The sequence below is a fragment of the Herpailurus yagouaroundi genome, unplaced genomic scaffold (genome assembly GCF_014898765.1).
Source record: "Herpailurus yagouaroundi ecotype Mexico unplaced genomic scaffold, PumYag 295, whole genome shotgun sequence".
In the NCBI taxonomy this organism is placed as follows: Eukaryota; Metazoa; Chordata; class Mammalia; order Carnivora; family Felidae; genus Herpailurus; species Herpailurus yagouaroundi.
In genome coordinates, this window is record NW_024412512.1 from 4,284,669 (window position 1) to 4,296,547 (window position 11,879).

At 54.9% G+C, this 11,879-nt stretch overlaps 1 protein-coding gene across 4 annotated transcripts in view; it reads right to left on the bottom strand.

The window, feature by feature from the left end:
- The window catches only part of RFX2 (regulatory factor X2), a 91,799-nt gene extending 80,526 nt beyond the window's left edge, over positions 1–11,273 (bottom strand). For all 4 annotated transcript variants that reach the window (XM_040461663.1, XM_040461662.1, XM_040461661.1 and 1 more), the window contains exon 1: positions 11,084–11,273. The gene's annotated coding sequence lies outside the window, so the exon portion shown is untranslated. The remainder of the gene's footprint in view (positions 1–11,083) is intronic.
- Between the last annotated feature and the right edge of the window lie 606 nt (positions 11,274–11,879).

Sequence of the window (11,879 nt, forward strand, 5' to 3'; positions counted from 1 at the left end):
CCACGTGAGCATGTTTCACGGGAGCCCATGGATCACGGTCGTTTGAGAACATGTTCCTGCATCCAAATGTCTCCAGTTCCCTTGGACAAGAATCCCTCCAGCACTGGAAGGTCTCATATGGCCCTGAGAAGGTGAAAATGGCGCACTAAATGCCGGCATGTGTCATGTTAGCTACAAGCTTTGGTAACAAAGGGACCGTACAGATAGATTATCTCAGGGTCTCTACTGGCAAACAATACGGGGGCTTTGGTTTCCATGAAGTGTATCTCAGCCTGTCCAACTGGTTTCCATTTTGAGTGGCATTCACAGTTATTCTTATTCCCAGTAAGAATCATGACGATCTAACTAGAATTGGGAGCTTTGCGGTGGAAACGTCGGAAGTGGGGCCCTCCCCAGCCTGGGCTTTGCGGCAGGTACGGGACTAACGTTCACACTTTCACAGAGGACAGGGGAAGGGGCTGCAGGAGAGGAAGTGCCTTCAGTGAGATGAGCTTCCCTGGGCACTCACCCCACACACATCCACCACGTCCACCACCTCAAGGGGCCATGACCTTGAACCCAGCGTCTCCTTATGGGAACTGCTCCTGAGCTGGGGAAACGGATCTTTCAGGAAGGGAGCCAGGGTTAGAAATATTTACCTACAAAGTGAGTCAACTCTACACAGTTCTGTTGATCCTCTGTGACGCCTTCCTCCAGCACAGCACGGCAGGCTTTCAAACCCTCACAAAGTGCCAGAGCCAGTCAAGAGCTAAGGGTCTAAGTACTGACAAGGTGCAAAAAGAAGAATTCATCCATTCAACAAATTTTGAGCGCTACGTTTTGTGGATGAAACAGTTCCAACAGGCACAATAACTAGATTTGTTACAAACCAACTTTTTAACCAAGTCCAATCTTTGAAAAGTTCCAAAGCAAACCAAATACGAATCAAGACACGGCAATTGGCCTGGATGCAGAACGAGGCATTTAGTACCCTCCACTGTGTACAGCCGCTGGCTTCTGAGGCCCCATTTCTCCAGGAAGACCCCACACTTCCCGGAAAAGCACCCGACTTGCCTGACGCGCAATCTCTTTGCTGAGCAAAAAGGGGCATCACGAATGGAAGGGGCCTTTGATTAAAATTTCTTTGGGGATTTGGTAAAGGAAAACCACGCGTCGAAACGACTGGAATGTTAATCTAGACTGAATCAAAAACATGGCACCTTTAGGGCTGTCGGATCTCAGGCAAGGGTTTCACGACTTTTGCTTCTCGCTAAAACCAAAGGCTGCCGTTACCTGATGGAGGCCTTGCCCCCTGAAGAACGCTTTGGGCTCCGGCGTTTGGCTCACTCACACGCTAAATATGAAGCCTTGGGGGAAGTGTGGCGGGCACGGCTGCCCCTGTCCTGCATGAGCTTACAACCCAGAACAGGAAACAAGACACGTAAATCACACCACATGTCCAAGGAGCCTGGTGCTGTGGCAGTTCAGGAGTAGTGCTACTTCTAGGCCGATTAATCTCACGGTCCCTAAGTAGGAGGTGACTCTGTCCCTGCAGGTGACATTCAGACATGCCTGAAGACACGGTTGTTGTCACGACCTGGGGGACAGGGGGCGGGTGCTACTGGAAGATGGAGGCCAGTGGAGACTCAGAGCCCTACGAGGCGCAAAGGCGACAGAGGCGAGAGGGAGACATCTGGCTCGAGTCTGAACATCTTCCCACTCGGCTCACTAAGTCACGTCTCAAGGTTCCCAGGTAAGAGAGCCCCGGACACGGGTCCTGAGGGAAAAGTAAGATTTCCATCAGCAGAAATGACATTTCAGGGAGGAGGGCAGACAGAAGGCGTGTGTGAGGCATGGCAAGTCCATTCCAGGGACCAAGGGACAAGGTGATGGAAAGGAAGCCTTTTCATTTCAAGGCCGGAAACAGCCTCGAACGCTGAGCTAAGCACCATGTGGTTGCGCCAAAGGCCAGGGGCCAGTCCACCAGGTCGGCCAGTAGGCGGCGGATGTGCCCGTCGGCCCTCCCGAAACAGCCCAGAAGGGCCGAGCAAGGTGGGTGGGAGGCAAGACCAGAGTGCCAGGGGAAGGAACCAGCCCTGTGCAAGGGCACAGAGGTGACCGTGGAGTGCGCTCCTGGGCACTGGGGCAATATTGCTTCTGGAGCAGGGGAGCAGGGCTGGGCTGTCTGCCGCAAGGGGGCCAAAGGACTGTGGCGGCCCCTGCAGCCAGAATGAGGACAGAAGCTGGGCTCGTGCGGACCCCCCAGCTGGGAGGAAGGTGGGGACGCGCGTCCCGAAATGAGGCGGGGGCACCACGGCGCGGCCCCACGGCCCTTCTAACCCCACCGTCTGCAGTTTCCCTTAACCCCCAACTGAGGAACAGTGTCTTTTCCCCACCAAGGCTCCCCGAAGGCCACCGTCCAGCCGACAGATGGGACACCCGGCTGTGAAGTAAGACTGCAAGGGACTGGGTCACACGGGGCTTCCAGAAATACTTTCTATGCACTCCTGTCTGGCATTTGAAGAGTTGCCAGTATAACCACACAACTGACGAGCTCCTGAAGTATGTCCCCTTCGTGCTCTAACCTCAGCGCAGCGGCCAATGGCCACAGACAATTCCAAATTGCTGTAGCCCCTTCTCTGGTCTCAACTTCTCCCGGGAGGGTATGTTAACACACGTACGTGCTCGGCCAAGTATAAACGCCTCAGATGCTTGCTGTTTGGGGCCCACGCATATTTGCCGAGTGGACAGAGACCCCAGAGAGCAACTCACACAAAGACGTCCCCACGAAGGTGGATTCTTCTAGAATATGAAGAATTTTAAAAATCAGAAGCACATCCTTCAAGCTATTTTCTGCGAGTCTGGGATTCCAAATATATTTTTTTCTCAAGGCAGGCTACATCTGTCTGTCTGCATTCTGAGGACAGGAGAGGTGGGAGAGTGCTGTCTGGTGTTTTCTTTGGGTTCTCGCTGGCTGGGGTGGAGCAAGAACACATATTTGTGGGCTGGTAATTTGGGGGTGGGGGCCTCGGCTTCCAAGGCCTCACCCCACAGATCACCTTTCAGACAGAAACGCATCCTGGACACGGCACTGTTTCTAAAAGATAAACAGTTTGCATTTTAAAAGTGTAAGTGCAATTAAGCGTCGCTGCAACCTTAGGAATGGACTTCTGTATCACGAGTATGGTTTCAGCCGTGTTCCACGGAGACAGGCGCATGTGAGCAGGGCCTTCTGTCGGTGGGGACTGGCCCTTTTCCCTTCTCTCCTCGGGCTGCCCAGGTCTCATCCGCCTGTCTCTACCGGGCCTCGCTCTTCCTGGGGCTCGGCCCCTGCCTTGCGTCTCCTTGGCCTTCAGGGTCCTTTCCCAGCCTCCCTTTCCACCTAAGAATCCCTTCAAACTCTCCTCCGCCCAGCATTAGCCACAGTAGCCAGAGGGTGGCGACGGCCCCAGTGTCCACTGACGGATGAGTGGGTAGGCACAGACTGGCCCACCCACACGCTGGAGTATCAGGCAGCCGTAGGAAGGAAGGCCATTCTGACACCTGCCACTGTGTGGATGCACCTGGAGGACGCCGTGCTTAGTGCAATAAGCCAGACACAAAAGGACACGTTTGTTATGCGATCCCACTTCCACAAAACATCTAGGATGGGTAAATTCATAGGGACGGAAAGTAGATTAAAGATTACCAAGGGCTTGGGAGGGTAGAAAGGGAACTAAAAGGGGAGGCTGGGTGGCTCTGTCGGGTAAGCTTCTGACTCTTGGTTTTGGCTCAGGTCATGATCTTGTGGTTCGTGAGTTTGAACCCCACACTGGGCTCTGAACTGACAGTGTGGAGCCTGCGTGGGATTCGCGGTCTCTCCCTCTTTCTCTGCCCCTCCCACATCTCTCTCTCTCTCTCTCTCTCTCTCTCTCTCTCTCAAAACAGACGGATAAACTTGAAAGAAAGAAAGAAAGAAAGAAAGAAAGAAAGAAAGAAAGAAAGAAAGAAAGAAAGAAAGAAAGAAAAGGAACTGAAAGTTTCTGCTACCAGGAATAGAGCTTCCATTTGGGGTGACAAAAAAGTTTTGGAAACAGTGGGGATGGCTGCACACCACTGTGAATGCACTCAATACCGCTGAATTGCACACTTAACAATGGGTATGACGGTGAGTTTTATGTGGTCCATGTACTTTGCCACAATTTAAAAAACCACTTTCCTCTGCTGACCCTTGGCTCCTGCTTCTTGGATGTTGACGGCTCTGGCCTTCTGTTCTCACTCTGCACCCTCTCCTTGGATGGTCCCGTGCGTTCTCATGACTGAAGTGACCGTTCGTGTGCCGACGGCTCCTACATGCTAACCCCTGGCCTGGACCACCCCCGCCGGCTCCAGACCCTGCAATCGGCTGCCTGCGGCAAAGCCGTCCCCAGCAGGACGTCCCAAAGACACCTCAAGCTGGCCGCGCTCACGACGGGACTCAGTACTTCCCCCGCCCAACACCAGCTTCCCCCGTGGCCCCTGACTCACTGCAGTGACACGTTCTACCAGAACCCCCCAACGTCAGACAGCTGAGAATTGCCCTCCCCGCGCCTCGGCCCAGAGAGTCCAGAAGTCCCCGAGCCTCTGAGAACCTGGCCGCTCAGCCTTCCCCAGAGCCCCCGGCCGGTGCTGTCGGGCAGGCCCCTGTCGCCTTACGCATGGACCGTGGCAACAACCTCCTCTCCCCTGCCTACCTCCAGACTCGAAGCCTTCCGACGCACCCGCCAAAATCACACGTGACCACAAAGCTGCTTCCCCACAAGCGGCTCTCAGCCCAGCGCCAGAGACAAGACCCACATGTCCAGCCAGGGCTCGGCACGCTTTTCCTCTAAAGGCCCAGGGGGTAAATATTTCAGGCGTTGCTGGTCACATTCTGCTTCTTTGGCGAAAACTGGACTCTGCCGTTGCCTCGCAGAAGCAGCTAGAGACAGTACGTAGATGAGCGTAGCTGCGTTCCAATAAAACCTCACTCACAAAAACAGGCTGCAGGCTGGAATGGGCCTGAGGGCTGTCGTTTGCCGACACCTGCTCCTCTCTCTAATGTCATCTCCCTTGTACCCTGTACTCGGCTGCTCAGGGCTGCTCGCAGTTTCCTGAAAACACAGTCATGCCAGGACTGTCCCCACCCAAATGCCTGCCCCACAGAGATGTCACTGGCATCAACCACATGGCTGCCTTTCTCTGCCTTGCCCAGGCCCAGCTGTGTCCTCCAGCCACAGGGCCTTTGCACCTGACCCCCCACATCCACCCCATGCCTGGAAAGGCTCTTTCCTCTGAACTCCACAGGGCTGCTCCCCTTCAGCATTTCAGTCTCAGCTCAACTGTCACCTCCTGAAGAGCTCCCCGGGACCCAGTGGCCCAGTTCTTACACACACACACACACACACACACACACACACACACACAGGCTCAAAATAACCGTGGAGATCTTAGTAGAAATAGGCTTACTGCATATAGCACGTCTGGGCTTCATTACAGAGTGCATGACAAAAAATCACTGTCTCAGGCCTTCCGTGTAAGTACGACAACCTATTTTTAATTGGCTGTATGATTTTTTCTTTTTTTCTTTCTTTCTTTCTTTCTTTCTTTCTTTCTTTCTTTCTTTCTCTTTCTTTCTTTCTTTTTCTTTCTTTCTTTCTTTCTTTCTTTCTTTCTTTCTTTCTTTCTTTCTCTTTCTTTCTCTCTCTCTCTCTTCCTTCCTTCCTTCCTTCCTTCCTTCCTTCCTTCCTTCCTTCCTAAAGCAGACTACGGCAGGTGTGGTCTGACTCGCAGCGTCCGATACCCTCTTGCTGTATGTGCCACTTACAGCTTTGGGAGGTCAACTGTATTTCCCAGGAAGCCACAGAACTCCAGAACGTTTAAAATGAGAATTGGGAGCTGCCAGGGCATACCAACAGCGTTTTCAGGCACACGAGCCCTGTGTATCATAAGGCAGGAATGCGTTTCGGGAAAAGAGAAGGAAACACAGCAAGGAGCCAGGCCAGGCTGTCTGCTCCTGAGGGCCTAACTCGAGTCCTGGCACGAAGGGCGGGCCGCTTCTCACCTCCGAGCGGCTGATTTCCGGACTCCGGCCAGGACGGCGCCCAAGGGCCAGCGGTAACAGAGAAGGGAAACCGGCTTTTAAACGTCCGTGTGCAGAGCTGGCCACTTGCCAGAGCTCACCCGAGACGATGACGTGTGGGCACTAAGCGGAGACGGGCCCACGCCACAACCAAAATGGAAGAGCTCCCGTCGCTTTGGTTGCTTGTGTTTTGGCCGCGCACTTAACGCTTGCGGGATGACGTATCTGTACCAGCCCGCCTCTACACTCACTGGAGGGCCTTCCTCGCCCGCAGATAGACAGCGCAGGCTCATCCACTCCATCGGGCGAAACCCACGTCCCGAAGGCCTCCTCGCGCTTGTACTGGTCGGAAAACCCAACTAAGAACGCGATCCCAGGCCGCTGCTGCTCGTTTGCTCCCTAATCGTAATAATAACCATTGTGATAAGAATAGTTCACAGCTAGTCTCTGGGCAGCACCTGCTCTGGGCCAGGCCCTGTGCTAAATAGCGATAATCTTTCTAATATGGTGACCGTAGCACCATCGTCATGTTTCACGGATTCCACACCCTGCCTGGAGCCCCCGAGCTAAGCGGCGGAGACACCACACGCGAGCCCTTCTCTGCTGGGTCCCGGCCCGGGTCTACGGTTTCCCCTTGATTCTTCCCTCTGCCCCCCACGCGTCCCACCCAAGCCGTTGCAAGACAGACACGGGCGGCGACACGTGGCAAGGTGAGCAGCAACTCTCAGCTTCCACATAGGCTCCCCCCTGTAGGTACGCAGGAAACGATTCATTTAACAAACGTGCCTGGGTGCCTACTCGGTGCCAGAATTGTGCTCAGCTTGGAGGAAAGAGAAGTGAATTAAACACACAGCTTCCTCCCCTTAAGGAGCTGACCTTCTGACGAAATGGCGATAAGAAAATAAATGCGCATTATGTCTGGCACGTGAGCGATAAATGCTAAGGAACAGGAAAGGGAAGGGGGCTGGGAGTGTCACTTTGGAGGCGTGGGCTGGGAGGGTGACGTCTGAGAGAAGGCCTGGAGGAGGTGGGAGAGCACCACCCCCCAATTCCATGCGTGAAGAGCTTTCCAGACAGAAGGCTCGAGGGGCTTCCAAGAGGCCTGCAGGGGTGAAGCGGCCTGAGGGACAGGATCACTGTCAGCGATGAGGCCGAAGAGTCCTGGGCTGGAGAGGCCCAGGGTGGGAGGAGGCTGGCCTCGGCTCCTAGTGAGAGGGGAGCCGTGGGAGGGTCTGGAGTTGAGGGATACGCAACAGGAGGGAACATGCCCCCGCCAGGTTAGCGGGCTGGAATCATCTGGGCAAGAGGCGCTGGTGGCCCGGAGCGGGGGCTGGCGGCGGGGGTGGTGAGGCGTGCTCAGATTCTAGGTCCCCACTGACAGTGGAGCCGGAGCATTTGCTGATGGCTTACGAGAAAAAGAATACGGGGCGACTCCAAATCAACCAGGAGAAGCCAGCGGGCGTGGAGCCTGGAGGAGACCATGGGGCCTTTCGGGAGCTCCGTTTGGCCACCTTGTGTTTAAGCTGCCTGTCAGAATCCACCTGGATGTGCGCGGCGAGTAGCTGGACAGACTTCTCTGCTCGGGAGGCCTGAGGGTCCGGTGCCCCCACTCATCACCTTAGGCAGACCATGCTTCCCAGGCGCAGATCCCTGGTTCTTCTTCCCAGCCTCCTTCACCTACTCCTTGTCCCACACACACTGGATTCTGGGTCTTCCTCTCCTAAAGTCTTCCCTCTTCTCCCCCCCCCCCCCCCGGAAGAATTCCTTTGTGGCTCTTGTGGCTTCCAAGAAGCACCTAGGTGGTTCTCAGGCTTCTCTCTAATTTTCGGTGCGTATTCACTCACTCCCTCATTCGGCAAATTAAGTGTGCCAGGCACTCGTCTAGAGAACATGACCTATGGCAGAGCTGCTCACCATTTAAATTCTAGAAAGGGAGTGGAAACGTCTTTTTAAATATGTAAGTCCACAATCCCTTGTAACAGTGCTGATAGCCAAAAAGCTCTGAAATCTGGAAGTTTTTTGGTAAATTTGGCAGACTCTAACCCGAACTGGCTTGAGGTTGTTTATGGTCCTTATCTACCCATTTGGTTGGAATACTCAAACAATATGGATGTGTTTGCTGCCTGCATATCGGGCCAGGGGGTTCGGACACTGGATCAGGACTTGTACTTTCCTGTCCCCAAGTTCAGTGAGGGTCCCAACTAGCCAGAAGACGTCTCTGTGAACTTCCCTTGCCTTTTAAATAGTCCACATTTTACAAGTAAGTAGGTGTCTGGGGTGGGGCGGTGGGTGGGGGAGGTACATTATTTAAATAAGTGGTCAACTTGCAATTAATTAAAAAGGGCCAAGTATATTGTAAGATATGGTTCCTACGGGCCCTGGAATTTTACGAGCAAAACAATCGCGAGTGATTATTTAAAAAACTCCCACCAGTACCTTCAAAATTTTGACTCAGTAACAATATTAGTTAAGGTTCAATTAATTAAATATTGCCTTAATATGAACTTAATTTTAACTCGAGTCTGAAACTACAATTTAGCTCCAAGGAATGAGATCCAGATAAACAATTTCCCAGGATCTGTATCTCCGGAGAATGGCTCCCTCCCGGCAGCACTTGGGTGATAAGTAAGCACGGCTAAAAGGTGGATATTGAGGCAATGCGTGCCCTTCACCCAGAATGCAAATATCAGCCGAGTTTCAAAGGACTTGTTCTGTTGCCCCGTGTAATTCATAACTCTGCCGCCCTGTTCCCAGATGCCCCTTTGGAGCGTCTCGGCAGCTTATCTGGCACAAGAGAGGAATGTACCTAAGGGGCTAAATAATTCAGTTTCGCTTTTACTGCGGAGGCCAACGGTTTCTGAGCTCATTCCCAGCCGAAATCAGCCGGAATATCACAGGACCACAGGAGCAGTTACGTTTGTCCATCGTGTTGTAGGAAGTCTTTTTTTTTTTTTTTTTTTAAAAGCTACCAAATCCCCTCTGATACTTCACCAAGCCTGTCCGGGTCCAAATTAGCAGTGATCAGTGATTAAGGAAATCAGATTCCTGGTGGAGTGGCAGGGGTGCTGGGCCAGGCTGAGATGTGGGGGGAGGGGGGCAGGAGAGGGGAAGGCGCTTACCATACACTCTCCTCACTTCTCTGGCAAGAGCAGGTGAGGAACCAACTCTAAGGTTATTTTTAAACTTGAGGGAGAGAAACAACAGGTAGCCAAATGAGAAGAACATGTTGACAATATGTGCAAGGAAAAAAAAGTTTTCGTTGTTGCTGTTCTGCGTCATTATTACCATTACCGTAATGAATGATTTAGTTGGAATCTCAGTGGAAACCGAGAGTCTTGTATAAGGTTTGATATTTTGGATTGGCGGAGGCAAGGCCGGGAGGGGAAACCGCTGGGGGCGGGGGGGGGGGGGGGGGCTCGGCACGGACAGTTCGCCGCGGCGCCCAGCAAGATGGTAGTTGTGCAGTTGTGCGTGCGTGCGTGCTCTGTGCGTTGGGGGGCCGCGTAAGGAAAGCATCCAGAAGCGGACCTGGACGCCCTCCCTCATTCCTGCGGGGCAAGCGGGAGGTTAAAATTAGGACGATGAACCATCCCCGCCTCCGCCGGAATGGCAGGGGAACTTCGGCCTCAGGGGCCCCTGAAATAGCCACTGGGATCGGGAAACCCAACTTTGCCGGTGCAGCAGCCGAGAACAGCCAGCGGGGACTGAGCGGGAGGGAGCGCCGTGGCTCGTCCCAGGGGGCCGGGAGAGGACTAGAGCGTTTGGGTGTGTGTGTGTGTGTGTGTGTGTGTGTGTGTGTGTGTGTGTGTGTGCACGCGCGCGCGTGTGCAAGTGCGCGTTTGGGAGGGGGTGTTCAGGGGTGGGGTTTAAATTCACAAACGCACACGCACTCGCACAATCTCAAGAGAAAGTGTCACTGAGCAGTTTGGGCCACGAGTTGGGCTCTTTAAACAAAATCATAAATTGATACGTTAAAAAAACAACAACAAACTTTTGGTGAAACTCTTCTCTCGCTTGGAGATCAGTCCAAATGGGGGAGCTGCGGGTGTGCGAAGGGGCTTCCCGAGGGGCGTGGAAGCACTGGCGGACCCCACCCCCCACCCCCACCCCGCCCAAACTCAGGAATGGGGGTTCAAAGGGAGAGAGGGGAGGAGTGTCCGAGGAGCCTTAGCCGCGAGGATCTTTGCTCAAGACCTCAAGAGGTGAGAAACAGGTCCCCGGGAAGTCCGATTATCGGCGAGTTTGGGGCGAAAACGTGAGGGGGGGTGTTTCCCCCAAGACGAGCGAATCGACTTCTGGCTAAAGGCTGAGAAGGATTCCAAGGGAGCCCTCAAACTCGCTAACGAACAGCCAGTCCCCAGGACACCCCACACCCAGGAAATTGGGGCAAAGGTGAAAACGAATCTTCCAGGCCCCCTCCCCGATTCAGGAGTCTGGGGCGAGGAGTGAGAGAGGGGGCCCCGGGAACGCCAATTTCGGATATTTGGGGACTAAAAGAGAAGAGGGGTCCCCAGGAGCCCCCAATTCAGAGAGTTTAAGGTAAGGGCTTGAGATGGTTTCAAGAAGTTGAGAGAAAGTGAGAGAGGGGTGCCCGGGCGCCCTCAATTTAAGGATCTGGGGAATAAAAGTAACAGGAGGTTCCCAGAAGCCCCAATTCTGGGAATTTGAAGGTAAAAGTTTGAGGGGCCTCGGGCGCACCCAATTCGTGGCCTTCGAGGGTAAGAGTTGAGAGTGGGGTCTCGGGGGCCCGCGACTCGGGAAGTTTTTTGAACAGCGAAGCGATGGGCTCCCACTTGCCCCCGAGTTTGGCTAAAAGAAGGGGGGGATTCCCGGGCGCCCCCAAACTCGGCCGCGCCTGGGGAACAGGCTAAAGAGGCGGGTCCCGCGGGCGCGCCGTCCCGGACGTTTGGGGTGAGCGGCTGGGGGCCGCGCCGCCCGCCTGCCGCCCCCCCACCCCAAGCCGGACCCCCGCCGCCCCCCGCACTCCCCCGGCCCGGCCGGGCCTGGGGCGGTCGCATCGGTCACCTGGAGTTCGGGCCGGGAGTTCGGGCAGCAGCTCCCGCGGCGGCAGCAGCGGCTGCTGCGTGTTGGTCCCCGTTGGTAAGTAACAGTCTCCACGGCTACAGTCTCTATGGCGGCGGCGGTGGCGGCGGCAGCCGCTCCTCCTCCCGCTCTCGCCGCCCGCCCGCCCGCCAGCCTCGCGCGCCTGCCCGCCTGCCCGCCCGCCGCGACGGGGCGGGGCGTTGTTACCGGCAACGGTTACCAGGCTCCACGCCCCACCCCTCAACGGCCCGCCCACGCCCGCCTCCAAAGGGCACGAGGGGGGCGGGGCCTAAGGCCCTCCGGCACCCCATTGGCTGCCCACAGTGCCTGTCAGGAGGGGCGTTCCCTGGAGAGGATGAGGGCGAGGCTCGACCAATTGCCGCGGGGGGGGGCGGGGCTTGGCAGGAGGCGCGCTCGGCTCGGAGGGTTGGCGAGCGGGAAGCGCGCGTGGCCCCCCGGTGGGTGGCGCTGCTCCGGGAAGGCTAAGTTTCGGTGACTCTAATGGGGCCTTAGTTTCTTCCACAAATGATTACCGGACATGCGAACACAGTCTGAGTCTGGGATCGGCAAACTCCGACCTGCGGCCCAAATCCTACCCGCCGCCTGTTTTTCATGGACCACAAGCCGAGAGTTTTAGAATATTTTTTAAGTGGTTTAAAACAGTCAAAAGAAGAATTTTGTGTTATCTATATGAAACTCTTGTGTTACTGAATCCAGTATTTCAATATCTTTAAGAGTTGGCAAACTGTGGTCTTTGGGCGAAATTATGTCTCTGTGT